At 32.4% G+C, this 21,959-nt stretch overlaps 1 protein-coding gene across 3 annotated transcripts in view; it reads right to left on the bottom strand.

The window, feature by feature from the left end:
- Positions 1 to 21,959, bottom strand: part of LOC117115936 (docking protein 5-like) — a 70,822-nt gene that overhangs the window by 47,914 nt on the left and 949 nt on the right. Inside the window, exon 1 of one of the 3 annotated variants that reach the window (XM_033259823.1) lies at positions 6,615 to 7,096. The exons of 1 other annotated variant lie outside the window; for it this stretch is intronic. The gene's annotated coding sequence lies outside the window, so the exon portion shown is untranslated. Of the gene's footprint in view, positions 1 to 2,030; positions 2,401 to 6,614; positions 7,097 to 21,959 lie in introns of those variants that run through there. One more of the 3 variants, XM_033259825.1, reaches the window with a different exon arrangement.

Raw genomic sequence — 21,959 nt, forward strand, 5'->3', positions numbered from 1 at the left:
CCCGCCCTTGGAAACTTGCCCCATAAAAAAATGTACACTTCCTAGACCATGCAGTATTCAAAATAAAAATTGTAACCTTTGGTAATCAACTACATTTTCCACATACACAGACATTTTTGAAACTTTATCAAAAAAAACCTAAACCATAATTCACCACACTATAGACACTTTTTGAAAAAAATGAAAAATTACGACTTTGTTACCCAATGAGAAGTGTTCTAATATAGACAATGGGTCGTGTCTCCTATTATTGTTATAGTTTTATTATTCATTATTTTCACTTGACTCGCATAAATAATTTTGTTCGAAGAACATTTATATGCAGTTGTACTTCGCAGTACTTCACTTGCAATTTGCAATTTCTAGTTTAATTCAGTTTTTTTATCTACTTATTTTTGTGATTTATTATTAGATTTTTCATAGTAATGAATCATAAGGATTAAGATATATGTAAAAAAAAATGATATAAAATTATTAAGGTTGTTATTTTTTCTGCCATTTAATTAATAAATAATTATAATTTATGTATTTTACATCAGTATCAATTAAATTTAATCTTTTTATTTAGACATTTTCATGGCACTTACAAACAGGTGATTTTTTTTTTGGTGGGTTGGGAGGTGGGGGAGATAGACAGTAGTTTTTCTTTTATGGAATGCCTCATATGTCCTTTGATACAGTCATTAACAATTATTAACTACTTGCTTAAAAATAATTAATGAATAAACAGTCACTGATTCTTCATTTAACAGGTTGTTTAAAGTAATCATGAGGAGATAACAGTCACAAAGAAGGGTGAATAGATAATAAAAGGACCTTTAGTTAAGTTGTATGGTTTCTAAGTGATGTTCACTATTATATAAACTAAGCCTATATCCTTACTTCAGAGGTTATTATTATTAAGAAATAAATATAGTTAGTTAGTTTTTTTTATTTTTTTTAATTTATTTATTTATTTATTTTTTTTTTTTTTTTGTAAATAGTAAACATAACATATTCCAATCTGATTTCATACTGCCCTTATCAATTTTTATTCTGTATTTATTTTTCTTAGGGTTAATCAATGTATCTATTTCTTTTTATTTTTAGCCAACATCTTATTATGTTTAATTAGGGTCTTCTAATTAATATAATTATTTATGATACAGGGTGTTAGCATATTTTATGTCATGGAAAAAGAAACTACTAAATTAAAAAGCATTTACGCTATCAAATTTCAATTGTCAAATATTATGTTATATTCTAACATTATTAGCAAATAAATGCTAAGATAATCTCTTTTTCACTAAGTTAGAATTCTGCTCTACAATACCAGTACTTTACAAATTATACAATACTATTTTTAATGGTGGCGAGTCGAGTGGCTGGGCGGTAAGGCAGGGGCACTGCTAACTGCTTTAACATCGGCATTGGTTCCAGCTGCTCCGCGCCGAGTTCAGTTGGTAGAACTAAGTCGATGGAAGCCCAGTGTATACATCTGGTTGTGGACACTTTAAAGAACCCATTACATCTTTCGGAAGAGTATGGGGTTACCCTAATGTTATGGATAATTTCAATGGAATGGTGTGAACCTGTAACTACTATAAGTGCCTCTTTACAGCTGCTAGGTAGTCATAAAAATGTTTTGTATCATATATTACCAGCACATATGAGCTTACAATCAAACATTTATAATGTTTTTCAACTTTATACAGTAATATTCAGGCTATATTTCTATTTATAGATGAACTAACAGTACATAAGTAGGCCTATACAAGAGCTCCCAAAGATATGGACCATGGAGGTAAATTTTGAATGAAACTAAACGATACTGAGGAAAATGCTCTAAAAAAACTTCCAAGAGAAAATTTGCTGTTAGAATGACAACTCAATCGTTATTTTAAAAAATAATAATAGCAATAAAATGTTTACAAGGTAATTTATGCAGATCAACATTTTATTGATTTAATAAGAGAGCAAACAATTCAATAAATATCAACAATTTAATTATGAACCAAACAGGTCCTAAATAAATGAAATAAAAAACATACCTATGTAAATGTAAGATATCTCAAGGAAGTGTACACACTGTGACCAGCGTATTACTGACTCATACTACGGTATCGTAGTTGGAGCCTATGGTTCACTGGTAAACGAGTCCACGAATGTCTCCTCAAGGAAGCCTATAGTACCTCCTTAAAAACTTATAAGGGCTGGTCTAAGCCTTTGAAGGGGTGGTCCTACTTCCTATGTTGAAGAGTCAGGCACTGATGGGTGTCTTGAGAAAGCCTATTGTACCTCCTTAAAAACTGATAAGGGCTGGCTCATGATTATTAAAACTAATACACTGATAAGGACTGACCTAGCTCTCTGAGGGGTGGTGCTAGCACCATATGGAAATATTCTTAATGGATTAACTAATTAAAATGTTTCCAGGATGAAAGAGTGTCCAGTAGCTGGCAGAGGGATATCATGTAGGGTGTTAATCTTCCTCCAATTAGATAATTGTATTCAATGCGATTATAATGATAATTCACACTTTCATTTCCCTGTTTGTGATTGAACAGAATTAATTATTCATAAGCATTGAAATTGTATAGAAGTCCAATGATTAAACAACTGCTAATTTCCTTTAGTTACTTTAAAAACTGCAATCTAAAAGTGTTCATCTCCCATGTTTAAAATTTCCATTACTATGAGCTGAGTCATTAACTGGAAATTAACTATGTATATAGGCTTATACCTGGATTGGAGTGAGTTTGAAAGTATTGAACCCAGGACACTAAAATTAGACAGCAAGAATATAAAACCAAGAAACAAATTTTTATTCCATTAATTTTAAAGACGGTGAGAGCACAACACCCAGAGGCAGGTTTAGATAATAATACCAGGCATACACACTCATGGAATGGATACCAAACTCAAAATTGATTGATTGATAGGATAACACGTTTTCTCAAAGACGTACTATTTCTTTTTTTTTTTGCCATGATATAGTAAGAAAAAAAATAACAAGTCAGAACAAAAGATGCAGGAGGACCTTAATTAATAAAACTGAATGAACAAAGGGTAGTTAACAATAGTAATCACAAGACAATTCTGGTTCTTTTTTAGTAAGATAAAAATTGTAGGATTTAAAAAAATATATAATCATGATATTGAATTTTTACCTTTATAATTCATGCAAAATGCTAAATGAGATCTAAATATAACTATCCTAGTGTAACAAAGAACTTACAGACAACAAAATATTTCAACTCCATCCTATTGTAGCTTTTAAGAACAGCTTTGTAAACAGATGGCACATTCTTCCATGAAGTTAACATTCCTTAATATTTATATCATTGTGTTGTTAACAACTAAATATTAAAATTGCAAAATTGGGAAATTTAACGTTTCTATTGTGTGCATCCATTTGGGAATGAATGCATTTGTAATTAATGTAGAGGCCTATATGTGGCTCCTGTAATAAAACTAAAATTATCCATTTAACTGTACTGAAGAAATAGTTTCTTAAGTGAAGGATTAGGTGCTTTTACTAGAGTTTGCTTCACAGCCAATTGAAGGTGTTAAGAACTTAATCCCACTCACTTCAGCAGGCTTGAACAAACACTTTAACAATATTACCCTAGTAGAAATTCTAGGTTAAATATGTACCAACAAAACCAGCATAGAGTGTGCTAGGCCAGTACTATGAGTTTACTTTACATCACTACTCAAAGCATGCCTATCAGATGTCCTGGTAACTCATTCAAGCATACAAGATACTTGCTTTACACAGATGCTTCAACTATTTATTACCAGATACATTCAAATATTTACTTAACCTGCCAAACACATGTCATATAACTATTCCCTTCAAGAGCTTTAGTTTAAAGAACAGGGTTTTTTTAGCATACCCAGTGACATGGTTCCCAAGTCTTCTGTAAGTCGCAGGCTTGGAAGTATGGACGGCCACCTACCCACAACAGAGGTCAATTTTGATGTAAGAAAGCTTGTTTAAATATATCTTTATATGTTCTTTAAACTAAAGCTCTTGAAGGGGACAGTTATACGACATATATAACTGGGGTAAAATTGGTAGTTAAAGCCCTGGCCTATCCTGTGTCAAAGTGCCACGATTTTCCGTACGATGTTAGGAATTTCAAGCTAGACTGGGTGCTAAGCCAATAAGCCCCTTGCTAAGTATACCTTTGGTACAGCCACAAGATTGCGACCGAACGGAACACTTTTTGCCATCATATTTTAAGTGCCCTTTGATGGAGTAGACTTAATGTGATTTGGAATGAAAAATTACTTCTTATGACTTTCAAATGCTTAAAAGGATATGCCCCTCAATATTTGTCTTCAAAATTTACCTTTAACAATACTACCCATTCTAAAGGCACACGTTGCCAAACTCATAACAACCTTGTTCTTCCAATATATAATATTGGACAGGGAAAACACAACTTTTTTATATCGATCACCCAAAAGCTGGAATGAACTACCACACAAATTAAAAATTAAATTTGAGGAGATGTCGACTTTTTCATTCCAAAATCATTAAAAATAATATTTTCAAATTTTACTTTATTTTATTCTTTGTTTTATTTCTACTGTATATGTTTCTCGTCACTGTACCACTTGGAAAATCAGTAGGGCCTACTATAGTATAAAGAAAGATTAAATTAAATTAATTTAATTAAATGCCATGTAGGTAATGATGGAAATTTCATATTTTTGTAGGGTGGTGTGGAGTGGGATGGGGAGAAATAACTCGAATTGACCCAGTTTCAATGTTATTTGTTTAAGAAAGTAAGACACATTGATATTTCTCATTTGAATTGCAACATCAACTGGTCTTGGAAGCTTGTGCCAAACTTAAGGCAGCCCAAATTTATGGTGAAGAAATATTTTTGTTTTATTTCTTTTATTTAAATACAGGGGTCCCAAGTTGGAAGAGTCCACATCTAAAAGATCTGTGTAAATGAATTTCTATACACATCTACAAAAATTTTGCTGGGCATGGTGATATGGTAACTATTGGCACTGACTTCCAGGAGACAATTGGTAATACACCCCTGGACCTTGCAGGTGACTTGGCAACCCTGGGCACTAAATGTGGTCTTCAGAAATTAAGAAACAATACAACAATTGGGAACCCTGTAAATAATTATTTAATAAAATATGCCTATATTTATTTATATTTTACTTTAGTAAAAAAAAATTCCAGAATATTAATTTTATTTATTTATTATTTATTCTACTAAAATAAATAATACATGAAAAGAACATATTTAGGCTTATTCTTCTCGCCATCTCACCCGAATGCCCAGTAGACTATCATTAGTCTGTTGGCTGAAATCTTCTGACAAACATTCTCCAAGCAGCAGTCTAGGCTTATGTTTATTATATATTTAATTAACTGAATAATGAATTAATGTTTACTTAATTGTTATCTTTTAAATGTTGTAAACAAATTTTCTCATTGGAATTTGGACCCAGGACTCTCTACTTACTTTCAGTTGCTCTATACGACAAAACAAAGGTCTTGTATTCTTTTGAATTTTTCACAAAGATGACATATCAAGTTACTACAGTTGTAGCATTTTATTAGAATTTTGATCCCTTCATAGTTCCACAGCATAACAGAAGTTCTTGACACATTGAAGGAAAGTTATATACATTATTATATAGTTGAAGTTCTTGGGTGTCTAGGTGACAGTTCTTCAAGGACAAGTCTCAAAGACTTGATGGATCATTTGATGGAGTTTTACCCTAAGGCAATATACAGGGAAAACCCCATGGACATATAACTGTTAATTGGTGAAAATTTACAATATCGCATGCCGCCAGCTATCTCGCTCATGCTAAACTCCTCTTGCTGAACAAAAGAATTAACACAATAAAATAGCACCATTAAACACTGCAACTTTAAAATAGGATATAAAAATCATGTCAGCAATTATTAGTGATGATGATAATGATGATGATACATAGTTTAATAAATAAATAGTAAATTTACAATGATATGATATGAAAAAAAAAACTCTCAGAAAGCAAAGCTTTTTTTCTGGCTCCTCAGACAACATATAGATGTAGGCCTGCATATAAATTCCAACAACAGATGAAAAAAATGAATTAACAAATAACAAAATAAATATAAATACTGTTTTTTAAGGCAAATTTTTTCAGAGCCTTAGGCTTATGTTAAAACAACCTAAAGTACTTAGATGCTATAACATAACATTTCTTGCAGTAATTATAACCTGAAACATGCAATGATTCATGTATTTAATCTTTTGGAGCATTCTTTTCCACTTTATTTATTTTACAAAATTTACTACAGATGTATTTTATTACTACATTATGAATGTCGTGTCTGCATCTTTTTATCATGAGATGCATTTATGTGAATGTTTCAAATTAGTTACAGGGGCTTCTACTTAAAGAAAATTAAAAAAAAAAAACACTTAAAAGCATCTCTGCCAATGAAATTTAATATATCAATAGCATTAGATTGACTGGTGTATGAAAAGTAATACAACAAAAATGGTAAGTGTTTTATCTACAATAAGAAATCATGACTTTCAATTTAAATTGTCCAATTTATAATAAATAAAAATATATAATATAAATGAATAAACAATTACCTGAAATTATTTTCCTAATTGTTGCCTTAGGTCCTTTACTACAATTTGTAAAAAATAAAATCTGTTCCAGTTGCTTCCAACTCGTTTTCCACCTCTGTATCCACACGCTACTCAAATGCAAAGAAAACAAGAAATTGCAACGAGTACGCTATAAAAAGATCTGCTTCTTGTTGCAGAATCTAATCATTATCTACGCAAATAACACCTTTCCACATTCAAATTAGAAGTGGGCTGGACAAGGCCACACTCTTTGACTGCCTTTTGGCACATTCAAAACAACTCATATGATCAAATGCAAGTGCGTAAACAACCGGAGCTCTAGTCAAGTTATATGCATTGAAGAACATACTGAATATCAGATTTTAAAGACTGGAAACTCATTTAATGGCTCACTAAATCCCTTGCCTTAGAGCTTGCCGCAGATTTGGTACCAGCTTAGAAAGAAATCTTTGCTTGAGGTTACTCATGGAATTAATGCACACACACAACGACAACAATTTTCACAAATGCAACAATAACAGCAGCAGGCTTCAAAGACGCCGACTGCTAAAGCCAGTTTAGCGCAACCCTAAACTGGCGACTTGACGTCACTACGAACGAGTGCACACATTTCACCCAGGGCAAATTCAGGACTGGTATTACATTTCATAAAAATAACATCGTAATTAAATGAATGGCCTTCGCTTAGATACAACACTACAAGGCCAAATCTCTGGAAGGAAAGGAGTCTGTTATTATTCGAAAAATGATATCATATTCCTACAATATGAAAACAGGTCGGCATCTGATCTACGTAGCCCCTTGACCTTCACTCTGGCATAACGCAATTGTTCTATTGGTAAGGCAAGCACACCAAGTAGACTAACAGTCGGGACATCAAAGCTACAGTCTTTATGCCCTAATCAACACAGATGCTACAGTCTCAGAAAAGCTCTAGTGTTTGATGCAAATTATGCGTGATCCATATTGATGAATAAATCTCTGACATAGTATGTATGGTTCCTGAAAAAACATTGATCACCTAGGGAGATTTCTTAATCACTGAATTCAAAAAGATTCTGAATTTACATCAAAGGATCCAGCGATAAGATGGATTACATGAAACGCTATTACTGTTACAAATGGGCCATCATAATATTCTGAGACCGTAAAGTCCCAAGCTTTATAAGCAGGTTAGGTTTCTGTTCTCAACACCCAACTGTCTTTGACATTTCACTCATGTCATACTTTAGAAAAACTGTCATAGTTTTATTTCATTTCATTTATCAAAAGTTACACACCAAAGGAGAACAAAAAATAGAAACAGTGTTATAAAAATCAATAGAACACCTAAAATCAGATGCAGGACAAAAAAAATAAGCAAACTTAATTTCAAAACAAAGTTTCTAAACCGACTTAAGAAATGGAACCTTAAAAAAACATAATTTAAAATATAGCACTACTTCAGAAAATGCTGAGCAAAAAATATAAAAAGGCAAACTTTTTCATTGAAACATCAATTTACATTATTCCTGTTTTAACATTACTTGGCTGGCTACTTTCTACAGTATTTAATGTGATTATCTTAGTTTCATTTTTAAAACAATAAAATTATTTTAAAATTTAATAATTTATGGATATAAACAGAACAAAATTATGCTTGAATTTAGGTTTTATTTATGTATACTGTATTACATAAAACACATTTTTTCAATGTTACTTGGCTAACTGCTTACTACAATCTTGACACTTGTGCATTTTGATAATAAGAAATATTATGGTCAATCATGAAATTGCAGTAAATATCAATTGTTTCAAACAACAAAACTACAGTAGATATACTTTTGTATAATCAGCAAGTAGGCCTCACTTCTTCATTGTCAGGTAGTATTAATGCAATGAATTAAGACAGAAATCATAATCAACTGATGCATTGTTTGATAAAAAAAAATATGTAGGTTAATTTGTTTGAACAATGATAGAAATATATCTGATTGATAATGGGCAGATGTGAATGTGATATCCTACAGATTGCTTCAAGCTTTAAGTATGTTGATATCTAAATGAATGAATGTGGACAGATTAAATACAACTACTAACTAATTTGTACATTTTTTTTTGTTTTAACTCTTGCCATTTAATCTTCCTAAAAATTAAATGCAATTTAACTTGTTCAACTTAATAGTATATTTATCATTTGTAGCTTCGTAATTATTAGAAGTTTGTAATATATAACTGAATGTAATAACATAGAATTATGGAAAATTTGCAATTTTCTCCTACTATAAAAAAAAAAGTATGCTTATGAAATTCAATTAATTTTTCTTTTAATTTTGTTTTATATTGTAATGAAGTATAAACACATAATTGTTGTGAATTGTGAACGCATATGTAAATATTGGTATAAGATCACTGTATAATAGGAGAGAAAACAAAAAATTGAAAATCATGAAAAAAGATGACAAACTTAAGTCATACAAGATTTATTTATTTCCTTTTCATATTTCAAACAATAATTGAAGAGGGAAAAAATCCATTCAAACAAGGTAAACCCAATTCAATAACTATTAGTAATACAAAATAAGAAAATAACTGAATAAAGAGCTGAATAAATTTAATAAGTGCATAGATACAGTATAAAATAAATCTTGAAAATAAGGCCAAAAAAAAAAAATAATAATAATAATAATGGCATCTTGTATTGGTGCAGTATCCATTTCAGAGAGCTGCTCGCGGCACATTTTCCACTTGCAAAGACAAACAGCCTTTTCTGCATTTCATTTATTATATTTATGAGGTTATTTTATTTTATATAAATTTTCTTTTTATTTATTTATTTATTTTTAATTTTTGTTTAAAAAATATTTAAATATACATTAATTATCAACTTAACTACAAAGAACAGGCAAAACAAGCGCAAGATCTTAGAGGGTCATCCATCCATCGCCACTCTGTCCTGTTCCCGAATCTCTACCTAGGTGGCTCGAACAAAGGAACGGGAAACACATTTGCCCTGCCACAGACGAACGGGTGCTCAGAGGCGGCAATCGGGTTAGTTAATCATTTTCAATGCGATTTTCAAATCATAAACTTTGAAGGCTTATTTCTCATACATTGTTCTTTAAACAGCTGTAGGTTTAAATGCCTGTAACTTCATAAAGAAATGTCAGATTTGAATGATTTTTTACCATTTTATCGCTCTTATTTTTCTCTTTAACACTGCATTAACAACTCAAAATCAATTTTTGCGACTAGTGACTGGTTTGGCTTGTCTTTGCCACATATTGATTTTGATTAGCATTTTTTGGACAATAGACCTTATTCATTTTTTCTTTTAATAAAGAAAAATTCCTACCTCTATTTTTTTTATTTTGGGTCACAAACAAGAATATTTTTTTATTTGGCCTAATAATTAAACATAAGCTTTCTGTACACCATGGCATATGCCTACCGATATGCTACAAATCTCAATTGATAGTGTTTGGTTCTGAGAGAACTGTTTAAATCCAAAAACAGTTTTTAATCCCAAACACCATCAATGGAGATTTGTAGTACTGTATATATTTGCATATAAAGCGATCCGTGTATAAGAGAAGACTTTTTGGACGATTTTTTTATGTCGGATGTATAAAACAACCCCCTTGTTTCATCATCGGTATTCCTACATTTTCCTGGTTTTTACAGTCTTGATATTTCATCTAGCTGGCTAATAACAGGGCCAGATGTAGTGCTAATCTTCCAAATAATACAATTTTATGAGCTTTCAAAATGTTTCATCAAAATCTTATTTCCCCGCATTTAAAATTTTGTTATTAGCAATTATTAGTTTCATTTCAATACATATGGATTCCTAGGCCGCATTTTAGCAACAAAACACTCAAATTTAATTGGCTCATATTCACTGCAGCGAAGTGACATCCAGAAGCCTTGGTTATCATTTAGACTTGATCATTTTATGAGGTGTAATTAATACCTTTGGTTTTATGCGTTGTTTGAGTCTGAAATATTATTATTAACAGTATTACTGTACTAGTTTAATAATTTCACAATTTTGTCTATAATGGTCACTTATATTTTACAACACACCTTTCCTAGCCAGCCTGAATCTGGCCATCCGAGACCTGTTCAATAATGGTACGTTCCTGCTTCTTACCAGCTGGCAGAGAAATCTACAACCGTGTGTTTTAGATTCTTGTGTGCCTTTAAATTTACATTAAATCAAATAATAACATTCAATAAATGTTAACAACATACAGTATTACTTAATGAGTATGTAGAAGGTTAAAATGAAATACCTAAAGGAAATTCGCCAATTTAAGGGAATAGATACAGCAACAGTACAACGTTTATTCATTAACAATAGTGGAAGGCTATACCAAAGCTTCGCATTTTCGCGGGCATAATGCCTAGACAGGATTGTTCATTCATATGGAAATTAGTGTTTTGACAGTGAATTTTTACATTCAATGGGAATATATTTTATATGAGAAGAATCTATGAATATTCAGCTTTCTTTTTACCGATGGAACAACAAGATATTTGATTGGTGAACAGCCGAAATGAAAATTTAAAGCCAACAAAGTCACTAAAAAGAGGTAAAAATGCAGACTCTACACGGTGGGTGGTCGGCATGCCACCAATCGAAAAGCAAAAAAAATAATGGTGACTTTTTTCACGAAATACAATTGAAACAAATACTAAAACAATCAGAAAAGAATTGCCATTAAAATACCGAAGGGAACACAAAAATCCGTATTAGCTGAGATATGACGGTGGAAAGACGAAAAATGACTAAAAAACAGCTCATATCGGTGCGAAATACAGCATGAAACACTAATCTGCTAGGCTAGTCTCGATCTTAAACGAAAATGTTGTGAGAAGAATCCCTATGTAGTAAATTTGTGTCTTACAGATGATCCGCACATAAGGTGAACATGATTTAAAAATCAAACATTTGCATGTGTTGCGTGTATAAGACGACCCCCTGTTTTTCGATCGTAATTTGCTATTTTAATCCTTATCTTATATGTGAGAATATATGGTATATGATAAGCCACAGGGTGTACCAAAGGTTTTATTAATGCATGGATTTAAAGAAATATTAAAATAAAATATTTAACAAAGAAATTAATAAAAATTTTAACATATTATCAGCTAAGCTGAAAAATAAGGAAAAATTGAATTTCATAAATATTTAATTGCCGGTAATTGTAAAAGAATTTTAGAGTTGAAAGCAATTATTTGCGTAGGTGTTAGTAAGCCTTTTCTATTACCCCTAATTAGAGTGGTTGTTTAATAGCATTTAGGACAATAAAAGGTACTTTTATCGGAAATTAGCATCGTGTGGTAAGCCATCAACTTTACAAGCTTTAGTCCCTCAGGATTGCAAACTTCAACAACATAGAAATTGTGTAAAATCAAGGACTAATTGATTAATGACTATATATGGTGCAATTTCACAAAACAGGTAACTCAATTTGTATGAAAACAAAGACAAACCAGATTGGTCAATGGATGTAACATACAGCAATAAGACACTGGTGTATTAAGGAATGTGATTTAATGTTGATAATAGAATGTTTTCACACTTGGATGCTTAAAAAAGATCTTTAGATAATTTAATTTTAAATTGGTTTCTCCCTAGTTGCAATCTCCTTCTACAGTAACTTTATTTAATATTGAGAATGGTGAGCCTGCGGGCCAGATGGCATTTTTTTGCGGCCCATGACAACCCTGTTTGTGTGGGCCGTTTATCACCTTTGGCTATAAAACCCCTTGTTTTTTTGGCCCAATACGGATATAAAGTAAAATAAAAACTGAGCATAAAACGGTATAAAAGCGGTGCGTAAAACTTTATGTGTGGCACTCAGTGTTAAATCCCCCCCCCCCCCACTTTCTGGGGTTCTGAAAAAATTGAAGAAAGAGGAGGAGGGAAAAACAGAAAAACATTCATTTTGACCATGGGGACATCATCAAAGTGAATTGTGAAAGCAAACTGTCTCAGCTATAACATACTCAAAGGTGGGAGACAATCGATCTAGAATAAGCAAGATACGTTTAAGTGAGTATAAAATTTATGACATTATAAATAAAAATTCAGTCTTTTGAATTCAGATGGCAATATGATGATGTCACAATATCCAAACGGCCATAATGATCTATAAAATCATATCTAAAACTCATGTGCTTTCAGAATATGTAATAAAAATTGGGGGTCACCTTTCATCCTTAGGAGCTATAACTGATTGAAAATAGGCATGATTTTAAGGATATTTAACTTTTGACGCATGCGTACATGCACGTTATGACGCGCGCGCACACAGAAAATTAAGGTACATGAAGACTTTGACCTGAAGTTTATGCCCACTGAATATGATTCAGAAATGATGACTGGTTAGGATGATATGGGGTCATCAAAGTCTTGAGGAAAGAAAGATGAGGGGGTCAGAAAAAATATTTATTTTGACCCTGATGACGTCATCAAAATGTACGTACGCGTAAAAAAAAGGAGCGCGCGTAGTGGAAAATTTCAAAAAAATGTTTAAATGCACAGAATAGCCTAAAACATGCTCTAATTTAGTCAAAAAGTGATTTTGAGTATTTTAAAATTTTGACGCAAGCGAGCGCACGCGTCATGAGGCACACATGAAATATTTCGGTACGTGACATTCAACCTTGACCTGAAGCTTATGCCCACTAGATATGATTTAGAATTGACAATTGGTTAGGATGACATGATCGATAATGTAAAACACGCAAAATTGCGCGTAGATGACGTCACACATAAGTGAGCACATTGAACAGCTCACTGTGACTATTCCAGGCCAAGCCAAATGGTCGTTGAAGCGTGCATGTACATAGCTCACGGCAATTTTGAGATATCGTGAAGCAGAAGCTTGTGAAGCAGATCACCAAAAAAAAAAGATGATGATGATGATGATCTCTGACAATAACAAGAGGTGATCCGCTCGTGAAGCGGATCACCAATAAACATAATTACATCAGCAGTGTAGTCAAATGTTTTTGAACTTTTAGGAACTCTTTCCAAGCTAATATGGCAGATATGAATGTTCATAAATCACCATTTTAGCAAAGTAAAATGTAGAGTCCTTAGGATGTTTAAAAGCACTTGTATGCATTGTCATACAACCTAGCCAGACAAATTACCATCTAAATTGCCATTGATCTTAATAAACGTGATCTAACACTTAACAAAACATCCTAAAAATAAGTCAGAATTCTAAGGTAGGTAATTAAATGAACTCTGAATGAATAAATCCCTTTCCCAATAATCAATAGAAAAGTTCGTACTTAATCTAATGTGGGGTATTGACGTACTATTAAGTGCTTCTTTCTTTCCTTGATTGCATGCTCTATGTGTACTTAAATCGAGGAATTCAATTTCTTTTATTTAAAATTCAGAATATAATGACATTTAAAGGTCATGCCACTAATTGTGTTGTGTCCTCCACATCATTTTGATATTTACTGACATAAAAGCCAGCTTTTGATTAAAGGTAATTTTTTGCTGAAATAAGACTATGCTAATTTAAGTCCTAATTGGCTATCCATGGCCAAACCATCCATGGCAAAAACCCTATCGAGGCCCAGTTTTCAGTGAAAATATCTCCTTTAGTAAGTCCAAAGCAAATAATTTACCAGCACACTCCTGTATTACCTCTTATTACTTAATTTTGCGCGAGAGTAGAATATAGGTAATGCAATTCAGTTTAATTTCAACTAATATATGATTGCATTTCGACTACTACCGGTAATTATTAAGGCAAAATCACAGATTAACTGTAGGCACTATGCAGTAAAAATGAGTTGAGAAAATATGGCTTTGGGGAATAAACAGAGCTTTGGCCAGTATTGTACTTCTTAAAAGAGAAAGCCAAGAACATGTGCTTAAAACATAAAAGTCATAAATGATGAAAATTTACCTAGGTATGACTTACAGTACATGGACTTAAAACACGAACCCTTACATGGGCAGTGCGCCAAAGAGGTCAGGTACGTCTATCCTCAACATCAGTAGATTCGATAATGGAAAAATGTAAGAAAGGCAACAAAGGTTAAAGATATGTCTGTGAAAACTGTATAAAATAAAATGGGAGTGGGCAGGCAAGGCTTGATAAAGGGCTGTGGAGCCTAGGGCTATAATTGCAAGTGGACCTAAATACTGTGGCTAAAACATAAAACCAGATTTTAAGTGATTTTTCTTGGGATTTGGCCCCATTGGGGTCTGTGGGACTGGGCTGGTGCCCTAAAAGCCCCTATGTTTATCTGGCCCTGTGGGCAGGCCATGGAGCTCACATGGACCATAACAGATGGGCTAAAAAGTTAACGGATGGACGCCATACGAACGAAAAAAGAGGAAGGCCAAACAAGAGACGGAATGTTCTTTCCAGAATGAGCTTGGAGTAAACTGGGCAAATCTTGGAAAGAAAAGACAAGAATGGAGATTGAGTAGGCCATTGGCCTGATCATGATGATTATATTTATTATATATAAATGTGTACTTATGCTATATAAATACTGTCTCTTATACACATCTTGGCATGACCTTTTAATGTCATTATATGGGGGGGGAGAGAGAGAAATTTACCCATGAAAAAATAAAAGCGCATTGCTGAAGATGATTGATGTCATGAATTTTTAAAAGACCAAGGGCGGAAAATAAAGGATCGGTGTGGGCTCGCGGAGGTGCACCCGACACAATTCGAACAGCTTTCTTCTGAAGGAGTAACAGTTTATTAAGATGGGAAGGGTAAGTGTTGGACCAGACCAAGTTGCAGTAATTCAGGTAGGGAAGGATCAAAGAACAGTAAAAAACACGGAGAATATTTTGGGGAACAAAAGAGGATAGCCTGTAAATAATGCCGATACTTTTGCAATTTTATTTTCAACCTCAGATATGTGTTTTTTCCAACTTAAACGACTATCAATAACAACACCTAAAAATTTAGTTTCATTAATGAGGGGGATTACCTGATTATTAATTTTGAGTTGACTTATGTAATTATCAAGTGGTCTATGGACATTTTGAAAGATAATGGAATTGCACTTCTTCAAATTGACAGAGAGTTTATTAGCAGAGAAATATTTGAGAACATTAGGTAAATTATCATTGGAAATTTTTTAAAAGGGAGTCGATATCATTAGCCGAATGGAGAAGGGTAGTATCATCTGCATATAAATGAAAAGAAAATAATTTGGAAGAATTGCACATATTGTTGATGTAAAGCAAAAACAAAAGGGGGCCAAGCAAAGACTTTTTGAGAAATAAATGTTCTTTTGAACTTGAACTTGGATGATTACTATATTTTAAATGAACAATTTTACTCCCGATTTTTTAGCTAGAATTGTGAAACAATTGTTGGTGTTGCAGGTTTTTATAGAGTCTAAAACAGGCCCATATCCAGGGGGGTTTTCATAGTTTGGGAGAATCCCCTTTTGTAGCAAACCCTCCTCTTTTCTGGCGAAACCCCCTCTTTAAATTTCTCAAATAAGTCCTCCAACCCAACTAATGCACGGCAGACCCACCCAGACACAGACATTTTCAAACATATCTGCCTTTATAGCATTATTTAGACCCATAAAGCACAAAAATCCTCTTGCTTTGGGGGTTTCGCTGACTCCACCAGGCTTCGACTGTGGACCTCACACCTAGAAAACCCCCCTTGGAAGAACCTGGCTACGGGCCTGTAAATAGATTAAAATATCTCACAAAATACAACCAACACATCATATACGTCATTGTAAACTAAGTGAAATATACAGTAATAGAAAAATAAAAAAGAAAAACCTTTACATTTCAATTATAGAGAGCACAGGAAAGTAACTCAGCTAAATTGCAAAACTAATCGGGATTGGTCAATCACTTGAAATGAGGTCTGACCATTCAAGCATTACTGGTGTTAGCTCTGTGGCGTTAACTAATCTGGGGTCTGCAGGTAGTGTTAATAATGCCACGGAGGTGGCGTTGTGGGTGGCGTTAACAACGCCACTGCCTAGTTCACACACAAAGGCATACGTTACGCCAGCCTTACGCCGTGTGTGTGAACATACCTTTAGAGTAACCTTGTTAACAAGACAGACAGACAGACAGGGGGTGAATACATTTAACCACAGCGGAGGATAATAAAATGGTTGAAATCACAGTGTATGGAATGGTGAAGTCAGAGTGAATGAAATGGTGAAGATACAGGTAAATAATAGGGAGTTTTTGATTGCATGATAACGGCATGAACTAGGACGTACTGTCGTACCAACGAAAACATTAAGTTGACATTGTCACTTAAATTCTAGGACGTGTTTTGGCCAAAATTCATGTGCATAGAATGCAGAATAGGCACGGATGAATGATCCGTTCTAATTTCATATCGTCACGTAATCGTAAGCTCCCAATGGAATAGTCAAGACACAGTGTAATTTTAGTGAACTCGCAGCATAGTGTGCACTGTGATCTTGATAATGATGAACAATATCGGTGTTTCTACACATGCAATTAAAATTACAAACATTAAAATGAAGCAGCCTTAATGAAACAGATTAATCACCATAATGCGGTTATACGGTCAGAATTAACTAAACCTTCAGTATTACTATTAGAATTAAGCTTGTTATGTGCAATTAAGTATAGATCTGAGTAAAGAAGTATCAATCTGGCCTACTTAATTGACACCATAAGGCCATGCAGTATGACAATATATAATGAAAGCATCAACAAATGATTTTCTAAATCATTCAAGCCATGGTGTTTCAGCCAACCATGTGTTAGTTTATGTGCTAATACCTTTGCTTGAACAGCACCTCTTGGAGACACAGATTTCACAATGGAAATCAATGTGCATGAAATCGGATAAATCTAAGCACATATATATTTTTTTTATATCTGTGTTTGAAAGGTGACATGTGAGGGCTTATACAATTATTATGAATAATATATTGCCAAGTAATCACCTTTTGGTAGTTAAATATATCTTACGTTTACACTACTGCCTAAAGACATTTCTCATACAGAAATCCATCATGAATATTGCATTTGATTAAACTATAAAAAAATTTAATCATTTTAAACGGAGGCAAACATTCATAGAAATTGAGGTTATGTTGTAGAGCCTCAAGGTTGAATTAACCAACAATTTCCTGATGACATCTTTGAAGTCACAGTAACACATAAAAATAAATTGTAAAAATTGATTGGCAATCAATACTTTGATTTAAATATTCATATTTCCTCGTACTAACAAAATGCAGATTTCATATTTGAGGATTTTCAACTATTTTCCAAAGTGGTAAATTGGTCAATTATTCAACTGCTACTTAGTATAAGTTCAATTAATATATGTAGATATTCCACACTACTTTCTTTGATTTCATCTTTTTCATTTGTAATTTTTTCTCTTTTTCCATGTCTGTTTTGTTATCTTTACAGCATATAAAAGAATACACTGTGTGTTATGCCAAATATCAAGTTAAAATTATTATTTTTAAAACTATCCATTGTATTTGTATAATATAGGCCTATTAGGTTTCTGGGGTTTAATTAATGCAAACTGGTATTTATATTTTTTTTGGATAACCCCAACAGTCTTCCCTTAATTGTGAAAGGCATAGTTTATAAACAGCATTAGTAAGTCTGCAAATTCTGTCAATATAGAATAGAAAATTACTTAATATTGTCCATATACCAGAACCTTAAGAAAAAAATTATTATTTAAAGATTATTAATAACTGATATAGAAAAAAAATAAAGAAAGCAGAGCAAGTATGGAGTCAATGGCATATCTAGTGCAGAGGTAGGCTGCCATTGGAAGGCTTATGGGAGGCTTACTCCCTCTTAGATACACCATGGCATGCAATGTATTAATTGCGTTTGGCATAATGTGACACCAATTCTTAACCTTGTAAAGGGGGGAGGGTGGCTCGAAACCCAGTCGCTTTTGTCGCTTGTGCCCTTGAGCAAGGCACTTTGTATTCACCTTGTCTCTCTCCACCTAGTAGTATACAGGAGAGCGGATTTAGGGAGGGAAGTGGAAGGGCGTACACAATTCCCAGTTTTGCCACTAAAATACCCAGGCATACAAATACTAAATGTTTATATTTCGTAACAGCATACTGATCATGAATCATTCTAATATCGGATATGTATTTATATGTATTTAATTATAGGAAAATATGAAATCGTGCCCCATAGTTTCAAACATTCTTGAGCCACCCCTGGAATAATGTAAGTAGACCTACCAAGAGAGGTTCAAATGCAAAATCCATCGATTTTTTTCATGCAGCAAACTATGGAATCTCTCTCATAGGCATCACTCTATTGCCTTGGGTAACAGTGTGGAAAAACGTGTGAGACTTATTATTTTTATTTACATCTCAGTATCTTTTATTCAATTACAAATCCAGTAAAAATTACGGCTAGAAAAAATTCCTTAGTAGCCAACAGTTGAATTGAGGAATTCTTCTACAATAGGCTTGTTCTATATATACAAATATCAAAATAAAAAACAAATCTTTTTGAACAAGAAAATCGAATAAGAAATGGCATAATTTACTGACAGCGACAAAAGTAAAAGTGAGAAACTGGGACAGATGGAGAGAAGTCCTACTTTATGGACTAGACCTATATGGCTCGGAAGAGGATTGACTTGAGGTGAGACAAAACGATGTCAAAGTTGAAGTTCAATTTCAATTCTTTGCTCACTACGTTTTCAGTAATGGCCAAGAAATTAAATATCTGCACAGTACCACGGATTCAAGATATGTAATGACCAAGAAACACAATATCTAATTATGTATTTATTTTTAATAAAATAACAGTATATTTCCTAACAAATTGTTGTGCACACATGCTCCAACCATATTATGTATCATTTACTTATGTAACATGTAATCTATGCTATACATAGAGACACAAACATGTCACTGTAAGAATCCATGTAACACTATCTAATCAATACGCTGAACATTGTGGTACACAAACCATGTTTGTGCAACAACACCAAAGTTATAAACATGTTAGGTCACAAAACAAACATACTACTGTACTTATTTTTTGTAATCTCCTGATGAATTCCACTGTGTAGACGAAAGCTAGAAAATACGTCATGTTATACAAACAAGTTAGTCATTTATTATATTGCACTGTAGTACCAGGGAGTTATATTAATATGGTGTATATATTTATATATATTTTGTAATATGATATTAATTTTTAACTTTTCTAATGTAATTTTTTGAATGTTTTGATATGTCGATATGTTTTTTAAATTTTGAATTAATTGATGTTTTTGAAATTTAATTATAATTATATGGTGTATATATTTATATATATATTTTGTAATATGATATTAATTTTTAACTTTTTTAATGTAATTTTTTGAATGTTTTGATATGTCGATATGTTTTTTAAATTTTGAATTAATAGATGTTTTTGAAATTTAATTATAATTATATGGTGTATATATCTATATATATATTTTGTAATATGATATTAATTTTTAACTTTTCTAAAGTAATTATTTGAATGTTTTGATATTTTGATATGTATTTTTCCACCTGACCTGTTTTCCTATGTTGTCTTCATTTGTTGATTGTAAACAAACATTTTCAGCTTTGGCTGTTGTTTTGTTTTGTGTTTTATACCTTAATAAATAAATAAATAAATATAGGGCATTGAGACCTTGATTATGCACTATAGCAAATTTAGGCCTTATAAAAAATATTATTAGTTTATCACCCTAACTGGACAGGAAAAGTGATGAGGGAGGGAGATTTTTTTATTTTGCTAAAGCCAAATATCACCCTTGGGTTGTTTGCTGGTGCATTGATATTCAAAGTAAAACATTATTTAGATAATGCAAAAAATATCTACTAACTATTTAATAAAATAAATGAAAAAAAAAAAAATGTAAAAAATTTCAAAAAAAATGTTTTTTTCCCAGTACCATAAAAGACATGCGCACGAGGGTGATAAACTAATAATTTTTTTTATTGGGCCTTATATACATTATATACATTTAGCGTACAACCAAATTGCACTGTAGCATCCATTGTGAGCCCTACTGTGATACTACTTCTACTCTTAATGAAATTAGAACTGGAAACCTGCTCAAATATATACACATTCTCAACTAATTTCAACTAATAAAAATATAAATCAAAACGTTACTATTCAATATGTTTGCTCTGGAATGATAGATCCAAGGTATTGTACAGTTGGTTAACAGCGAAGTAATTATTTATTTTTTCAATCCTTTGGGAAGAGTTCTTTATAATGTTGGAACCAGTTGATTTGTGTGACAATTAATAATCATCTTCCTGTCTCATTTTAACACCTCTGCTTGCAATTAATTGCATTACATAAGTCCCAATTATTAATAGCTGCGTGGTGCCACCAACAACTGCAAGCAGATGGTCTAACTAATGACTTCAACATGTACAAACTTTGTACTTCATGTCAATTAAACATTTATCACACTTTTAATGATGGAAGCAGAATGAATTTTTAATCAGTTTACAAAAAGGTGGCATCGTTTTGTATCGTTCATACTTACTGTAGCTAAGTATGCTCCCATTATACTGTACATACAGAAACTAGACTATGATGTTAAATAAATGATGATGTTAAAAATATTTTGAGATAAATAAAAGAATTTTAAACATTTTCAAAGCATTCAGACTGAATACATTTCTCTCATACTCTGGAGCTGTCTTATATTGTGAATAAACTATTTTGAACAAGAATGCATAATTTGCCTAATTTAGATTTGGATAGCATGGCCTACACCTATCAATGAGATTATTATTAAAATAGAGAAATAGTTTGTACCTATAAATAAAATCCTTTTTAATAATAATAATAATAATAATATATGTACTTGTGGTGGGTATTTATATAGCCCCGGTATCTGCCAAACATGACGCTCATGGTTCTGAAAGAGTGGATGTATTTCGTTCAGTAACTTCCTGCACCCTAAAGGCCTGTTTATACTTGTATAACCATTTCATCGTTATTCCATGATTATGGCGTAATTTGAATTGATTTGGCAAAATATTTTGTTATCGTATGCACGATAAATCGTTATAGACCCGTCCTAGTGTAAAAACTTTTATTTCCTTAATTTTCTATATGAACAATTGCTTTTTAGGTTTTTATCGTTATCATTATCGTTGCAAGGCCTTTAGAGTCTCTTCATATTTTCAGACATTCCCATAAAATTCTGGATAAAAATTTTACTGTTATAAACTATTTTCAATTAACTAAATGTCATTTTATATTGTGATTTGAACAACTGCTTTTGGACAACAAGAGTTCGATTGAGTATGTAGTCAACTGATTTAACATCGATTTGATCT

This window comes from Anneissia japonica, unplaced genomic scaffold (assembly GCF_011630105.1).
Source record: "Anneissia japonica isolate Jap-2015-1 unplaced genomic scaffold, ASM1163010v1 scaffold27830_len515607_cov181, whole genome shotgun sequence".
In the NCBI taxonomy this organism is placed as follows: Eukaryota; Metazoa; Echinodermata; class Crinoidea; order Comatulida; family Comatulidae; genus Anneissia; species Anneissia japonica.